Source organism: Dipodomys ordii, unplaced genomic scaffold (genome assembly GCF_000151885.1).
Source record: "Dipodomys ordii isolate 6190 unplaced genomic scaffold, Dord_2.0 Scaffold158, whole genome shotgun sequence".
Taxonomy (NCBI): Eukaryota; Metazoa; Chordata; class Mammalia; order Rodentia; family Heteromyidae; genus Dipodomys; species Dipodomys ordii.
In genome coordinates, this window is record NW_012267374.1 from 1,676,988 (window position 1) to 1,684,382 (window position 7,395).

General features: G+C 39.3%; 1 pseudogene; it reads left to right on the forward strand.

Moving 5' to 3' along the window:
• The first annotated feature begins 3,574 nt into the window (after window positions 1–3,574).
• LOC105998195 overlaps window positions 3,575–7,395 on the forward strand; it is a 154,416-nt pseudogene continuing 150,595 nt past the window's right edge.

Genomic DNA, 7,395 nt, shown 5'->3' on the forward strand with positions numbered 1-7,395 from the left:
TGTACAGTATGTTCACAAATAAAATTAAATTAAATTAAAAAAAGAAGTTTATACAAGCAAAAAAATGTACTCATTATCTTGCCGATGTAATTGTAACTCCTCTGTACGGTAGTCTCACAATTAAAAAAAATCTCTATGGCTAATGTTGAATTGAAAAGGTAGAGAACAAGTCATCCTCAAAATTTACAATTTCAATGGGACCTATAGAAAATTAATCTTCTGAGGGACAGTACTGATGTTTGAACTCAGGTCTTTATCCTTGCTAGACTGGACTTCTGTTATTTGAGCTGTGCCTGCAGCTTGTTTTGAATTATTTCTGAGATCTTTTTCTGCATGGGCTGGCCTAAACTCCAGTCTTCTACTGTCAGCTTCCTAGTTAGCTAAGACCACAGGCATGTGCCACCAGCACTTAGGTGGAATAAACAACCTTTTTAAGTGTGCTAAACTATATTCAGCTTAACCTCCTATTTTCATATATATATATATGACCTGGAACCTTGAAGAAACAGAACATCAAGAAATCAGTGGGTATAAGCTTCACCGTTGAGCCATTCTGATAATGAGAGCAGAGTCTTCATCATCCTGTCCAACCTCTAGCCCTTCTTTCTGCACTAAGTTGTTGCCAAGGGGACCCACACACACCATTACTTTCCATGCAGTCTTATTGACTGTATGTAAACTGTGATTCCCATTACAAAAGATGTCACTGCTACGGAGACTAGAGTCTATCCTATTTAATTATGGAGACCACAACCCCCAACCCTCTTCTTTTTCTTGTCCAGCTGGACAAGAAAAAACTACCAAATTTCAAAAACTAAAATGTCTATTGATGCAATTTCTGAAAATCATGAACATTTAGAAGTAATTGTTGGGCTGGGAAGGTGGCTCAGTGGTAGAGTGCTTGCTTTGCATGCATGAGGCCCTGGGTTCGATTCCTCAGCACCACATAAGCAGAAAAAGCCAGAAGTGATGCTGTGACTCAAGTGGTAGAATGTAGCCTTGAGGTGAAGAGCTGAGAGACAGCGCCCAGGCCCAGAGTTCAAGCTCCACAACTGACAAAAAAAAATAATAATTGTTAACCATTTAAAGACTTGTGAAGGTGACTTGGTATATTTTTATTTCTCAAATATATTTTATTAAGGGAATTGTCTTTCTGCATATTCCTCAGTGCTGGGGATTACAGCAGACTTGTAAATGCTAGACAAGTGTGCTACCCAAGCCTGTGGAATTTTGAGATAGGCCCTTGCTGTGTTGCCCAGTCTGGCCCCAAAACTACTAATTCTCTTTTCTCTGTTTCCTGAGTGCTGGGCACGCACCATTAACCTTTTCTCAGCAATTATTTTTAGTGGTGAAAATACAATAATTTTTAAAAGAGTATAAAGGAATTCATATTTAATAGGAGAAACAGAAAATAGTAAGTAGTGTGACAGATGCTAATTATTCTCCAAATAAGGCAGTGGAAAAGGGATGGTAGGTAGAAGGACTGACAGTTTTATAAGAGGTAGCCCCAGAAGTTCCCCATTGGTGAGGTAACATTGAAATGCCTAGGTCTTATGCCTTCAGGAGTGAATAAAAACATCTAGAGACTTACAGGAATTCTTAAGGCAAAAAAATGCCTGGTTGGTAACACAGTCAGAAGTTTATATGAGAAAATTGACTAGGGAAAATCGAGGGGCTATGTAGAGTTGGGAGAGATTGGTAAGAACAATGGAAGGGGTAACAGTGAACAAGATACATTATATTCTACTTGACATGTTGAATTGAAACCTCTTTCTACGGCTACTTAAAGATAATCATTTTTTAAAGAGAGAGAGAGCTTAAGATACAAGTGAGACTAAGGAAGTAGGGCAAGATCATGAGGTACCTAGTCGTGTTTTATTCTAAGCCAAATAAGATGATACTGAAGAAATTCAGCCAGACACATGATATAACATCACTTTCCTCTTACAAAGATCTCTTTGTAGTCCAGGCTAGTCTGGAACTCATAATCCTCTTGCCTTAGCTCCTTGAGTGCTGGGACTAAAAATGGGTACTACCAAGCCTGGCCCTCTGACTCCTTATGGGTGAGTATAGTCATCATATTCAATGTAAATATGTAAAAATGGAGTCACATAATTTGAGGGGATGGGTAGGGTTGGGAGAGATGGCAGGAGAGAATGAGAATGATAGAAGGGGTAACGGTGATCGAGATGCATTATATTAAAAAATGCATATGTTGAGTTGAAACCTCCTGTACTACTACTTAAAGATCATTTTAAAAAAATCTTGAAAAATGCCCATGTAATTGTAACCCCTCTGTACAGTATTTTCACAATAAAAAATAAATAAATAAAAATCTTGTAAAAAAAAAAAGAGTAGCTTGTAAAGGGGCAAAGTTAGAAGCACAGAGACTAACAAAAAGGTTAAGAGTATGCACAAGTCACTCAAGGACCAGGGCTGTCTGGCCCTAGGTAGTAGTGTTAGAGACAATTACATTCCAGATACATTTTAAGATGAGGCCAATGGTTTTGGCTGATAGATTGGATATGGAGTATGTATAGAATTTTATAAGAAAAAAAATAAGAGCAACTATCAGATTTTTGATCTGGGTATCTGGAAGAAAATAATTGGCCTTCTTCAGAGAAGGAAAGACCAGGTGGGGAAAAGTGACACCTGAACCCTCCTGAATCAGGTGTGTCCTTACTGCTTTATGAACTGGAGGGAGAAAGGTTTATCAGGTTCATTGTGAGCACCTCAAGTAATAGGGTTATCACTACTCTCTAGAAAACCCAAGGACACATTCCCAAGACCTTCTACTGTCCATTCTCCATCCTCTCCCAGAGTCCAGAAGCAGAAAGCATCAGCTTGAAATCTTGACACATTATTCTAAAATCTTGCATCCAATAAAAAATATGATGACCTCTTCCTTCCATATCAAGAAAATCCAAATCTTTTCCTCTTGCCTCCTATTTTGTGGTTGCCATTAGCACTGCTCTTTCTCAACTCTAAATGTGTTCTTTTGAGGAAAACTAACGGGGACTGGAGTATCTGCCTGGGGGGAGAAGTTATTCAAGTAACCATGGGGTCTCAGATGTTTCCTGAGTTTGTATTGTTTTACTTTTAGGCATTGATTCTCAGAGATAGTTTCTAATCCAGAAATTAGAATATCCTATTTTTATATTATTATTGCACATTATATATATTATTATATTCTATTATTATGTCATTATCCTATTATCGTAAGTTGACTCCTTACCTCACATCATTTTTTAGACATAGACCATAAATGCTAAACCAACTTCTCAGTCAGCCATCAGTACACTACTACTTTTCTTGGAAAGAGATTTTACCCCAAAGCTACTTTTTTCCGTCTTTATTCCCAGCACATATTTTTTTGTTTAGATTTTTTATTAAGTTTTTTTTATTGTGAAAATACTATACAGAGGGGTTACAGTTACATGAGCAAGGAAATGAGTACATTTCTTATCCAGCATTGTTACCTCCTCCTTTGTTTTTCCTCTCTACCATTCCGTCCCTCCCACCACCTCAGCTACCCCCACTCCACCCGCCTAAACTGTAAAGTTCATTTTTCGACATGGCGTCTTGTGACTTGTGCTCCTACCAATTGAGAGCTATGTACATGCTGCCTGGGAATCGGAAAGACACAGGCTCTGCCCTCCCCTACCACCCACCCCTTGCCCTCCCCCCCTCAAACCGCCTCCAACCAGGTCAGAGTGAGACCATGTGCGGATACCGCCCTCAGTTCATTTGATCATATACTTTGCAATTCCAGCAAAGAATTGTTTTTTGGAATCAGGACAAAACTGCTTAAAAAGAATTGCTTCTGAAGTCAGTACAAAATTGTTTTCAAAGGATTGCTATGTGCAAAGCATCATATTTGATAGATGCATTGAAAAGGTTTGGGGGGAAGTTACTATTTGAAAGGCATGAAAAACTTCAGAATCTTTTCTGAAAAAAGGTAATCACTGACTTGTTCAGTCATAAAGCATAGCGTGCTATAAAAAGCTAAAACATAAGATCTATGGGGCCGAGTCTACAAACTGCCTGCTGAAGTATCTGTAAGAGAAACAGTATCTCCCAGAGAGCCAAGGTCCTTAAGAAGTTCCTTTGTAAGTCTAGGATGAGCCTGATAGAGGTTCAGACCAGTGGCAGGATTTTCAAGAGCCTCCCACAGGACAGGGGATGGTCACTGAGGCTAATCAGCAGGACCAAAGGGCCCAAGACCAAAGCCACTGTAGGCAGCCAAGGGAGAATGCCTGTGAATCAAATCTTGGGTATGGTGACCAGTAAGAAACTGGGTTGAAGGGGCAATTTAAGTGGGTAAGGGGCAATTTAAGAAAAGGAAACTTGGCTGAGCCCCTAGATAGAAGCCCAAACAAAGTTAATATCTCATCAGGATTCCGATCTCCTCTAGGAGAGAGCCTCCCATTTCCCCACACAAAATTAATATCATTGCTGTCACCAGATACTTAGTTGAACACATATTTCATGAGTATTTATGTGTGCAGCATAGGCAGTTCCTTACAGCAAATGTCCACTGTGTACTGAAGGTTGAGGGACAGGAAGAAAACTGAAACAGCCCTTGGAGTCTACTCTTGCTGAAAAGATAAAGCACAACGCAGCTTTCCTCTTAGTCATATTGTTACTGCAGCTTAAAACAATGCACTTTTTTCTCTTTTACTTCTGAAGGCCAGAAATCAAGTTTCACCAAGGTTCCAGAAGGACCAAAAGGTTCTTAGGAAGAATCTATTCCTTGCCTCTTTCTGGAACTTCTGGGAGTTGCCAGTTTTCCTTGGCTTGTGACTTCAGTCTCTCCTCCTGTGTTATCTGTGTGGTACGTCTAGTAAAAACAGTTGTGGTAGCATTTAGGGCTCACAATTTTCAGTGACCATGATGTGGCTGATGTCAAAACAGACAACTTGTAAGTAGGTAGTGCTCAAGATATATGCCTGTCTGTAGTCAGGAAAATAAAAAACCAGACAAAGTGAGGAATGAAATTTTAGAAATGGTTAAGAGATAGATAGATAAAATAATAATTTATATTACTGGTGCATTTGTTCACTCTTTGTTCTTCCATTTCTCTGCATCATTCCCCATCAGGCTTCTTGGGAAAATTTAAGCTACACTATGAAGATCATTAGAATTAGGAAATGGTAAGACAGGATAAGTGTTCTGTGTTCACAAAGAGGATCATGCATCTCCACTTAGTTGTCAGCTTACTCCTGTGTGAAGCAATAAAGATCGGGGACCAGCCCCAGGCATCGTGCATACCAGTGTCTAGCTGCCCTACCTGTTTACCCATCCTTTCAAAAGCACTACTAAGCTGCATTTGCTATTCTTGAAATTACCCACAATCTATGCCCATCACACGCACCTGTGTTTGTTCAAACCAGACTCTTCCCTACTCTACATGGAACAACTAAGATTCTCCACATCCCCAAACCAGACCATACTATGGGACTTCAGCAAGTGTTCCTGTCTATGCCCTCTTATTGCTCCAACAATTAATGTATCATGTCGCCAGATACCTATTAGACCTAGTTCAACCCTTTTTTTCTGCAGACAGGATGTTGACCCCACAGGAACTAAAATGACTTGCATGTCCCTCAGTGTTAGAGAGCAGAAGAAATTGTTAGTTCCCCAGAACCCTAGAAATCCACTGTCTTCACAAAGTTCAATGTATGATACTGTACATGACAGCCTCCACTCTGGACAGTGTCTATGACTTTGCCACATTTTTTTAGCCTAACCATAAAATTATTTTCTTTATCCAAAAAATGATGCTTCCTTTCTACCCTTCTTTCTCATCTTCTCTATCTTCTATATTCTTCTTTATGCCTTTCTTTTTCTGTGAATTCTTTTTAAGCAAAACAGGTTTATTAGAAACAATCTGGGAAAATAAGAAATAAAACCATTACCTATAATCTCATCACATGGAGATAACAATTCGTGTTCTTCTAAGCATTTTTCTGTGTGTGTACCTGGGTTTGTATGCAGATAGCCCATCTTGAATATTACCTGAGCTCCATATACCTTGTAGCTACCAAACACCAACAAACATATCCTTAAGTAAAGGAAATTGATAGAACACATTCTAAGTTTACATAGAAAACTTTAGGCTCTCTCACACATACAAACAAGATTGAATGATGCAAACAGAAGTGACAAACAGTAAAAATGTGTCCCTAACCAATGCTGAGGCCATCTAATATGCTAGTGAAGCTTAGAGAAATCCAACCCACAAGGATGCTACAATATATGTAGTATATGCAGTTTTATAGCCTAAAGTTTTAATTTTGACGTTGGGCTATTTCAAGCCATTTTTAAAATACTTGGGGGTTGGGATGTAGCTCAGTGGCAAAGAGCTTGCCTAGCAAGTACAACCTCCTGGGTTTGATCCCCAGTACCAACAAAGAAAAAACAAATAATACATAATACATAATAAAAATACTTGGAAATCATGCAGCTACTTTTCAACAGTGTCATTTGCTATGAACAACTGCACCCAGTAAAGAAGCCATGGAACAGGGGCATTGGCGTTGAGAAGTTCCAGGTTTTGAATTCTACTCAGATCTCCAAAAGATGACTCCAGAGTAACAGGCAGCTTCTTTCTCTTTGCAACAAAATAAAATTGGACAAGAAACCTTGGGAAATGCATCCCATTTATAGGCAAAGATTGATTTCTGATGGCACCTAGGAGAATCATAAAGTTATTACATGATTTTACTCAATATTTTCATGGGGCTTATGTGAATACTTGCTGACAGCCTCTCATGATGCAACTTTGATATTTGTGATGTTATAGTTTTAGATACCTTTGCTTTGGATCTCTCAGAATGTGCCTCACTTAATAATATACTTTCTTAAGGGGGACACAGATGGTTCCTGCTATAATCCTAGCTATACACCAGGCTGAATTCTGAGGATCGTAATTCCAAACCAGCCCAGGCAGGGAAGTTTGTTAGACTCTTACCTGTGATTAGCCACAAAAAACAACCACAACTACAACCACAACAACAACTAGAAATAGAGTTGTGGCTTAAGTGTAGAGTGGGACATAGCTCAGTGGCAAAGAGCTTGCCTAGCAAGTACAACCTCCTGGGTTTGATCCCTAGTACCAACAAAGAAAAAACAAATGATACAGTTTAAAAAAATACTTAGAAATCATGCAGCTACTTTTCAACAGTGTCATTTGCTATGAACAACTGCACCGAGTAAGGAAGCTATGAGCAAAATAGAGCTCAATGACAGTGCCCAGGCCCTGAGATCAAGCCCCAGGACTGGTGCACCTGTGCATGCACACACACACACACACACACACACACACACACACACACACACACGTGCACACACACATACCTGACAAACTAATAACAAAATGGCTGCTGTTTTAAG